At 45.4% G+C, this 10,671-nt stretch overlaps 1 long non-coding RNA gene across 1 annotated transcript; it reads right to left on the bottom strand.

The window, feature by feature from the left end:
- Positions 1-292: 292 nt before the first annotated feature.
- On the bottom strand, positions 293-9,778 carry LOC142481402 (uncharacterized). Its single transcript, XR_012795766.1, has 3 exons — positions 9,001-9,778; positions 3,347-3,413; positions 293-1,001 (listed from the first exon to the last, which is right to left on the bottom strand). It is a non-coding gene; the product is annotated as an uncharacterized LOC142481402 (long non-coding RNA).
- Between the last annotated feature and the right edge of the window lie 893 nt (positions 9,779-10,671).

The following is a 10,671-nucleotide window of genomic DNA, read 5'->3' as shown; positions in this document are numbered from 1 at the left end:
GCCTTGGACACAAAAAGGTTGGGACCACATGTGTAGTGAGTAAAAAAATAGGGTAAATGCTGCACACCATAAAATGAGGGGGGGAAAATCTGATACTAATATCTGTGGTCCTGGTTCCACGGACTGCCTGCCAATAATCCAGAATGAATCAAAACTAATGCAGCTGAAACATAGCACTATGGATTTTCATCAAGCTAAATGTATTGTGCCAAAACGAAACACATTGTTTCTGCCTCTAACTGGCCTTTCACTTGATAAAAGCCAGTTCGAGGCCGAAACATTGTGTTTCCTTATGGCACAATAAATGTTACTTGATGAAAATCTGTAATGCTCTGATTCATCTACATTAGTTTGGACCCCAAGTGTAGGACATTCAAGTACCAGCAAACGTGGCAGGCACCAGAATGTGTCATATGGCCTGTCACAAGAGACCAGAACTTATCACTGTGACCAGACAGGACAAAGCAGTTCAATAAATGTTTATATTCCAGCCAGAGCCAGCAACCTCAAAACATAAAACATAATTGAGCTATTCTCACTAAAACAGGGGCATACGGAAGGGATCTGAGCTGGCTAGGTGCTGAGCACCACATTGAAGGCTTACCCGGGACTTGCTTCCACTCTCTGTTGAGGCAAATATCGTCTAGACTTCTCTGGTACAATTTGCAGCAGAGACCTTTCAAAAGTAATGCTTAATAGTCCTGCTCTCCACTTCTTCTCTGTCAAGATACAGTTCATAGTACAAAAGTTCTTTTGAATGTCCCACAGGGTTAGACTTCCAGGCTCATGTCTGGGTGTCTCCAGCACAGTCTTGGAGCTCACCGCTTAGTTCACTTTGACGGCAAGATCAGAGTGAACTATGGAATGCTGATTGGGTTCCCCTTTCATAGATTCCCTGCTTCCATAGGAAATCATGGTAGAATTGCAGGTGACCAATCAGTAGGTGAGGGTTCATCTGTAATTGGCCAATCAGATGAGGTGGGGCTAAGAGATGTAAGGGCCTGTGGAGGGAAATACAAACGAGTCAATGGGAGCAGCACCTATCAGTGTGGACTCAGCAATGGCTTCCCCCAGCTGGCTGGAATGATTTCCCCCCCTTGGCTGGCACCACTCTGGCTGGGGAGGTAAAAAAATGCTCCACTTTTATGGTGGATGCCCCCTCCCCCCCAGTCAGATGTCCGCCAATTGCCACTCTCCTTTCTTTCTACACTTCACCTGCTCCTCCAGTCACAGCAGCAGCCATTTTCCCCAAACATGTGGTCTGCACAAAGGGTTTCTCATCCCCACATGCCCAGACTTTGGATATGCTTAACTGTTGCATAAAGTAAAGAAAAAAAAAAACATTTCTACACTTGCAGTTGAATAAAGAGTATATTTTACATAGGATGCATAGGCTACCGGGCTTTTAAATACAGGGTAGCTAACGTGTCTGATGGTTAGATGAGCCCCAGGTAAGGACGAACCCCAGGTATTAACCTTTATTATACTTGTATGTGTGTGTATTATAGTACAGTATATGCAAGTGATACAATGCTAGGTAAAAAAAACATCTCTAAATCCTCTCATTGAAGCCTTTGCTGTGTGTATTATAATATATGCAAGTGATACAATGCTAGGTAAAAACTATCTTTGAATCCTGTTTCATCCTACCCTTAATTAAATTAAGCATTGAAACCTAGACAGGGAACACCCTGTGTAGAAAACCTTCTGTTTGAATGTGCCTCAGATGTGCTAATTAAGCAGACAAAAGTTTAAAAGGAAGTTCAGAAGAAGTGGACACCCCCAACTGGCCCTGATTCCTGCATTTGAATTACGCTGGAAAGGAGGATATCATCTATACCAGACTGCATCATTACTGCTGTGATGCTGCCTTTACCATTTATATTTGCTGTGTGTTCACTTCTTCTCAAATTATGCACTTCTTTTTACCAGCCTCAGTATGTCTCTAACTCCATTCATATATCTCCATCTCTCCTTCCTTTACCACTTCTCTGTTCACATGAACTCCTTTCTTACCTGCGTCCTCTGACACCACACAGCTATATCCCCTGCACTAAAAAACACCCCTACAAATCATCCTCACACATCCTCTTTCTATCCATGCTTCTCCTCCTTGCTTCTGGGGATATCTCTCCCAATCCTGGTCCCTGCCTTATTCCTACATGCTCTCGTCCTCGCCTGCCAATTACAACCTCTACTCCTTCTGGTGTGAACCCCTCCAACCTCACACCCATCCCCTGCTACCCTCCCTCCTCTCTCCCTTTCTCCTGTGCCCTTTGGAATGCTCGCTCCCTTACTCACAAGTGCCTCTCTGTGCATGACTTCTTTCTCTCTCACTCTGCTCCTATTTGCTATAACTGAGACCTGGCTCACTCAGTCTGACACTGCTCTGGAAGCTGCGCTCTCCTATGGTGGCCTTTCTTTCTCCCACACTCCGTGTCCTGACGGCAGGGGTGGAGGCGTGGGAATCCGGCTCTCTTTCTGCCGTTACCGAACCATTCCTATTCCTCCATCTCTTGCTTTTCCCTCCTTTGAGGCTCACACTGTCCAGATCTTCTCTCCCTGTCCATGTGGTGGTCATTTATCGCCGACCTACCTCTTCTCACCCCCCTTCTGCCTTTCTCACTTTGAATCCTGGCTCTCTTTCTCTCCTCAGACTCCCCTGTTCTTCTCCTTGGGGACTTCAATTGTCATATTGATGGCCCCTCTCTCCCTTGGACATCCCACTTTCTCTCTCTAACCTCTTCTTTTGGCCTTCAACAGTGGTCTGCAGCCAGCACCCACAAGGATGGCCATTACTTAGACCTGGTTTTCACTAAAAACGTCTCTCCGATTTCTCCATTTCCTCTTTTCCTCTCTCTGACCATCACCTCATCTCATTCTATCTCGCTTCTCCCTTTCTCCACCTCCATCTAACCCCCGGTTCTGCAGAAACCTGCGCTCTATTCACTTTCCTGACTTTGAATCCACGTTACGCTCCACTCTCAGCTCTGCTACAGACCCTGACAACCTGGTCAGGAACTACAACTCTGCCTTGTCCTCCTCTCTTGATCTTCTTGCCCCGCTTTCTCTCTGCCGCCCTCGCCCTTCTAACCCTAGACCCTGGCTAAATTCCCACATGCTGCGTTCCTCTGAACGCCTCTGGAGGAAATCGCATACTCTCGCAGACTTCCTTCACTACAAATTTATGCTATCCTGTTTCAACTCTGCCCTCTCGCAAGCTAAACATGTCTACTTTTCTTTTTTTTTTGTAACTTAGATTTTATTGCATTTTTCCAAACAAGTGATACAGAATACAGTATACATTACATTCATTTTTAGTGTTAATCTCCGCTATAGACAGTACCGTATGTCAGCTCGTGAGACATATCCCGGTTTTTCGGGCCCTACTCGACCGGATTGTTTTGGGTGGACTAGCAATAAAGATAATAACATAATTCACATAGTACGATTAATTCAAATTGACAAACACAAAATCAATAAAGAAAAAAAAAAAAAAATTTAAAAAATAAGGAGGTGGGTAGGAAGGGAGTAAGGGGTGGCGCGGCCGGAAGAGGAGCATCGACTCATGCTTGGTCTCTTCACCGATCCTAGTAAGGTTCTTTGTGGGTTGCGTCCTCTCCAGTTTAACACCTCTGTAGGTGTTCTGTCTATTTGTCTGTATAGTCGTCGTGAGCTGAGTTTTCGCTCCTAAAGGAGAACGCACCTGCATCTATCACAGCCAGATTGTGTTCCTCTCAACCCCGGATATCCATCTGCGCCAGCCAAGGCGCCCATACTTTGAGATAATTGGTGCCAGTGTCGTTAACTAGACTCGTCAACTTTTCCATCTGGCAGATAAACCACAATCGATTTTGAATCTTTGGGATACTTGGAATTTTGGGGCGTTTCCATAGTGCTGCGATCTCGCTCCGTGTGGCTATTGCAAAATGTGCTATTAATTTATTGTTTGCTTTGGACAGGCCCGTTAGTGGTCTATTCAAGAGGAATAGCCATGGGTCTGGGGGAATAGTGAGGTCGAAGACCCTCTATCCAATGTCTAATTTCTTCCCATAGTGGGGAGATCCGCGGGCAAGACCACAGCATATGTAACAGATCGGCCGATCCTCCGCACTGCCGGGGGCATAGTGAGGAGGATCCAGGCACGAACTTGGCTAATTTCATTGGGGTGAGGTACCACCGCATTAGGACCTTATATGCGTTCTCCTTTAGTGCGGTACATATGGAGCTTTTTGCCGTGGCCAGATATATAGCGTTCCACTCGTCGTCTTCTAATGTCTCTCCCAGGTCTCTTTCCCATTGGGTTCTAAATGACGGTGGCTGCTGTCTAGAGCTCGCAGAATCAACTACTTCCTTGTACAATTGTGATGTGAGTCCCTTTGTGTCGGTCTCTGCCAGACAGAGCTTTTCGAATGACGTCAGGGGGGTTTATGGGGCAAATTTGTTATAAAATGCTCGGAGCTGGAGGTACCTAAAAAATTCTGAGTGGGGTATATCTTTTTCTTCTCTGACGTGATCAAACGTTTTAATCTTGCTATTGTAACCCTCCAGATCTTTAATTCGTATATAACTTTTTGTTTCCAAATTGATGCATCTCCCTCCAGAAGGCCAGGAGCGAACTTGGGATTGTTCCAAATTGGGGACATCAAAGATTTACTCGTTGTGAGAGAGTATTTAGTCTTATTAGCCTCCCAGATAGACAACGAGTTGGTCATTGAGGAAAGTGGCATGTCAGCAGATCGTCATGCTGTTTTAGGTAGCCAAATCAAGTTGCGTATTTTTAAAGGAGCGCAGGCAGCACTCTCTAATTCCACCCACCATTTTAAATGTGGACTGGATTGCCATTGAACAATTTGGCTTAATTGAGCCGCTTTGTAATATGAGAGCAGGCAGGGTACCGCTAGGCCCCCCGCTAGGACAGATCTTTTCATATTTAATTTGTTGACTCTCGGGTTTTTTCCCTCCCCAGATAAATTTAGAGATTGCAGACTGAAGTGAGAGCAAATCCTTCAGTCTGAGTGGCACTGGTAACGTCTGGAAAAGGTATAGGATACGAGGGAGTAGGTTCATTTTGACGCTATGTATCCTACCTATCCAGGATATTCGTATAGAGGACCATTTATGGAGGTAAGCTATCAACGTCCGAATTAGGTTGGGGTAATTTGCATTGTAGATGTCTTTTGTGTTCTTGGCTATGTGGACTCCTAGATATTTTATGTATTTCTGTTGCCAGTGGAAGTTAAAATTCAGTTGCAATAACTTCTCTACGTGTCTAGGGAGATTGATGTTGAGGGCTTCAGATTTAGCTTGATTTATTTTAAATCCCGAAATGCTCGAGAATCTGTCCAATAAATCCAATAGGTTTGGCAAGGAGGTGAGGGGCTTTGAGATAATTAGTAGGATATCATCTACGTACAGGGCCGCTTTATGTGTTTGAGAATATACGTTTAACCCTGAGATATCCGGGTTGCCTCTAATTTGCGCCGCCAGTGGTTCTATACATAGAGCGAACAGGAAAGGGGATAATGGGCATCCCTGTCTCGTGCCACTCTTAATTTGAAAGGGGAGAGATGAAAAGCCCTGGTGTATTACCCTGGCGGTAGGTCCTGAGTACAGCGAGAGAATCACTCTACTCACCTGATCCCCAAAGCCAAATGCCGCAAGCGTCTCCTTCAGGTAAGGCCAGTCTATCCTATCAAAAGCTTTTTCTGCATCCAGACTTAACAACATACAGGCATACCCCGGTTTAAGGACACTCACTTTAAGTACACTCGCGAGTAAGGACATATCGCCCAATAGGCAAACAGCAGCTCACGCATGCGCCTGGCAGCACGTCCTGCACAGCAATACCGGCTCCCTACCTGTACCGAAGCTGTGCGCAAGCGGGGAGACTATAGAGCCTGTTACAAATGTGTTATTTACATCAGTTATGCACGTATATGATGATTGCAGTACAGTACATCCATCGATAAGTGGGAAAAAGGGAGTGCTTCACTTTAAGTACATTTTCACTTTACATACATGCTCCGGTCCCATTGCGTATGTTAATGCGGGGTATGCCTGTACTTTGTGTGTTATTTTTAGTGGCCAATTCTACCAGATCAATAAATCGCCGGGTATTGTCCGCTGCCTGTCTGCCTTTAATGAATCCGACCTGATCTGGGTGTATAAGTCTGGGTAGGATTAGACATAATCTATTGGCCAATAGTTTAGCGTATATTTTAATATCAGTATTGATTAGGGATATGGGCCTATAACTTTTGAAGTCCAGCGGATCTTTACCTGGTTTATGGATTAATGATATAGACGCCTGTAACATCTCTCTGAGGATGGGGGCTCCTGCTAATATTGCATTGAACACGTGGAGCAACCTAGGGGCTAGTACTTTGGCAAATTTCTTATAGTATAGCCCCGAGAAGCCATCAGGCCCTGGGGCTTTTGAGGGTTTGAGTTCCTTAATGGCTTGTGACACCTCCTCTATAGAGAAATCAGCGCCCATGGCCTCTCTCTCTGCCTCTGTCAATCTCCCTAGTTTTGAGCTGGCTAAGAAATCTCTCAGCTTCTCGCTCGTTTTAGCGTTATGTGCCACTTTCTCTCCATTATATAGTGTTTCATAGAACGAACCAAATTCTTCTACTATTTTCTTAGGGTTGGCCGTGGGGGTGCCTGATTTTAAGCGTATAGCTTGGATATTAAACTTCACTTGTCTGTCTCTTAACGCTCGAGCCAGCATAGTATCCGGCCTGTTCGCTTTTTCGTAAAATTTCCTCTTAGACCAACTCAGCGCGTTATCTGCCCTGGAGGTCAACAACATGTTTAGTTCAATTTTGGTATCTTTCAATTCTTGTAGGGTTACTCTTATGGAGAGATGTAAGGGAATGTAATCTCGATTGAAGCTTCATAATTTTTGAGTCCCTTTCCCGTTTTCTCCTAGCTGTGGTGCTAATTAGTATGCCCCTCAGCGTCGCTTTGTGAGCCTCCCATAATACAAACTGGGAATCTACAGAGCCTGTGTTTGTGTGGAAGAATTGAACTATTTCTTCCTTTATTGTCTCATACATCTCAGGGATTTTTAGGATTGATTCGTTGAGCTTCCAGTTCGCTCCTGGTCTGCCTGTTCGGATGTGCTCGCACCTTAGCTCTATCGGTGCATGGTCAGACCATGAAATATCATTGATCCCAGCTCGGGAGACCAGAGGAACCAGTTGGCAAGAGACGAAAAAGTAATCAATTCTGCTGTAGGAGCCGTGTGGGTGGGAATAGAACGTATAGTCCCTATCAGTCGGGTGTAGTTCTCTCCATATGTCAGTCAGTTGGTTGTCTTTGAGGCCCTTGCGTAAAGAGGTCCCCACTTTTTTATGTACTGTGCCCGTATTCCCTGATCTGTCTAGGATTGGTTGCATGACCATGTTGATATCCCCTGCGAGTATTACGCCGCCCCTTGCGACGGTGCGTAGAGTCCAAAAAAAGTCTTCAAAGAAGACTGCGTCCTGCTCGCAGGGGGCATAGATTGTGGCTATTGTGATGCATTGCTCCCGTATCGTGCCCACTAGTATAAAAAAGCGTCCCTCTGTGTCTCTTTTAATAGTTTGGGCTACAAATGGGATTTTATTATGGAACAAGATGACCACTCCACGTTTTTTAACCGGTGCGGTGGAAAGGTAGAACTGGGCATAGTCTTTGTCTAGGAATTTAGGCGCGTTGGTCTTGCTAAAATGAGTCTCCTGTAACATTAGGACATCTGCGTGTTTTCGTTTATAGTCAGCGAAAGCTATTTTTCTCTTGGTTGGGCTATTAAAGCCCTTAACGTTATGTGATATAAGGGTTAACGCCATCACTTAATGTGTGAGAAGTGTAACAAGCTAACGTTTGATGACTCATGGATACAAAAAAGACACAGCGCACAACGCTCATAGTGCATTACAAGATATTATTGACATATATAATAAATGGGTGAGTAATGTGCGTACATAAAGTATGATAATAACGAGCAGTTTCGGGATATTTTACCCAACACCTCCGGAGACCAGAATGGGTGTCCTTGCAGGAGTGATGCTGCTGTCCTCGATATCACAGGGTCCTATTGAAGTCGGTTGCACACCTCTGCTGTTCCTTGCTCCCCTAAGCACAGGCAGGCTTGGAGCTGCTGGTTCCTGCAATGTTTCAGCAGGGCAGTCTTTAGCATCAGCTGGGCGTCAGCACTCTCCTCCGCGTGAAGCGCTTCAAGATCGTGACGTCACCACGGGGGTTTTCGGCGCCGCTCACAGGCAACCAAAGTCGCGCAGTAGGGTGCTGATATAGAGCTAGAACACTAATAAACCTTGTCCTACGCGTTTCGAAACGGAACGTTTCTTCATCAGGGACTGATAAAGAGTGGATTCTGGTAAAACTTATAAATCCCGCGATCGTATCTCATTGGCTAAGTCCTTAGTTGTAATTGTCCAATAGGAAGCCAACAGGGGCGGGTTTAAACCCCCGTGGTGACGTCACGATCTTGAAGCGCTTCACGCGGAGGAGAGTGCTGACGCCCAGCTGATGCTAAAGACTGCCCTGCTGAAACATTGCAGGACCCAGCAGCTCCAAGCCTGCCTGTGCTTAGGGGAGCAAGGAACAGCAGAGGTGTGCAACCGACTTCAATAGGACCCTGTGATATCGAGGACAGCAGCATCACTCCTGCAAGGACACCCATTCTGGTCTCCGGAGGTGTTGGGTAAAATATCCCGAAACTGCTCGTTATTATCATACTTGATGTACGCACATTACTCACCCATTTATTATATATGTCAATAATATCTTGTAATGCACTATGAGCGTTGTGCACTGTGTCTTTTTTGTATCCATTTGTTAGCTCCAGGGGGTATCTGAGCCCCCCCACTCCATCACAGCTGCAGACGCTCAATCCTAGGTTAAGTTATTTAATTATTCCCTTATTTTTCACCTATCACGTCACTATTTGGTTTTGCGCACTATCACTCTCTTTTGTTCAGTTTGATGACTCACCCTGTCCACTTTGTCCCTTGTTCAACTGGCGGACTTTTTGGTGTTACCATCCGGCAAAGTTCTTGTGTTCCGTCTAGGTCGGCATCCTCCCCGGCCGGGTGGGGAAAGGATTGGGAGAGGTAGGGAGGGAGGAGACAGTACAAGGGAAAACACATAAGGGGTAAAGCAAAATTGGAAACATAAGTTAATCCGCTTTGTAATAATGAAAAAAAATAAAAGAAAAACCAGAGCTCCCCTCAGGGTCCCCCGAGTGGGAATCTGACGCCCAATGGGCAGGTCGGTATGCCTGACCTTCCAAAATGGCCGGCTTTCCCTTCCCAGGACCGACCCCCCTGGGACTTGTTTGAGGTCCTAATTCGTCAGGGACCTATATGAGGAACACATGTACGACATCGTGGGTGAATCCCACCGGCGCAAAACTGATAACTAACTTAACCTTAAACTGTAGCGTGATTTTTAACTTTATAACGACTTACAGCAGTACCTAAGTTATAGTGAGTGCATATCCATATATATACATGCATATACCCAGCAGTTGAATGAACACAATTATTTAATGATTTAATGAACATATTTAACCTATTTAACCCATGAACCTTATATAACATATGAACCATACATAACATATATAACCTATAACATATACAACAGATGGAACAGATATTCTATACCATCTAACATACATATAACATAACATACAGAGCCTCATTGAAACTTTATTGGGAAGGGCTCCGCGTCAGATGGTGACAAGTGAATTGAATCTTTCTTTACCCCCTCTTTCGTTATCCCCCCTTCTTTAACTCCCCCTCCCCCATTTCTTTATCTCACCCCCCTTCTTTATATCCTCCCCCCCTTTCTTTATATCCTCCACCCCCTCTTTCATCATCATCCTCCTCCCCCCTTTCATCATCATCCTCCCCCCCTTTCATCCTCATCCTTCCCCCCCTTTATCCTCATCCTCCCCCCCTTTCATCCTCATCCCCTTTCATCCTCATCCTCTCCCCCCCCCTTTCATCCTCATCCTCCCGTCTACTTTTCTTAACTAATAAAAATGCACAAGTCTAACCCACGCCGACTGTTCTCTGTCTTTGATGCTCTACTCAAACCACCCTCAGCTGCCTCTCCTTCCTCCATCTCCGCTCAGGACTTTGCTGATTATTTTAAGGAAAAGGTATAATCCATACGTCAGAACATCCCCTCTGTTTCTTCCTCCCATCCTACACCTCTTTCTAACTCTCCTCCTGCCTTCCTTGACTCTTTTTCCACTGTCTCAGAGGAGGATGTGTCGCTGTTGATCGCCTCTTCTCCCTCTACCACTTGCTCTCTTGACCCCATTCCCTCCCATCTCCTAAAACCTCTTGGTTCTACTATAATCCCTACACCCACACACATTTTTAAATCCTTCCTCTGCTCTGGAACCTTTCCATCCTCCTTCAAACATGATACAGTTATACCATTACTGAAAACAGCAAGCTTGACCCTACCTGTTTTTCTAACTATTGACCTGTCTCCCTCCTGCCTTTTGCCTCTAAACTCCTTGAACATCTTGTATTCTCTTGCTTGCTCCATTTTCTCAACACCTATTCTCTCCTAAACCCTCTACAATCTGGCTTCCACACTGCTCACTCCACGGAAACAGCCCTCACTAAAATAGCCGATGACCTCCATGTC

Source organism: Ascaphus truei, unplaced genomic scaffold (assembly GCF_040206685.1).
Source record: "Ascaphus truei isolate aAscTru1 unplaced genomic scaffold, aAscTru1.hap1 HAP1_SCAFFOLD_2598, whole genome shotgun sequence".
Lineage (NCBI taxonomy): Eukaryota > Metazoa > Chordata > Amphibia > Anura > Ascaphidae > Ascaphus > Ascaphus truei.
This window is presented reverse-complemented; position numbering and strand designations above follow the sequence as displayed.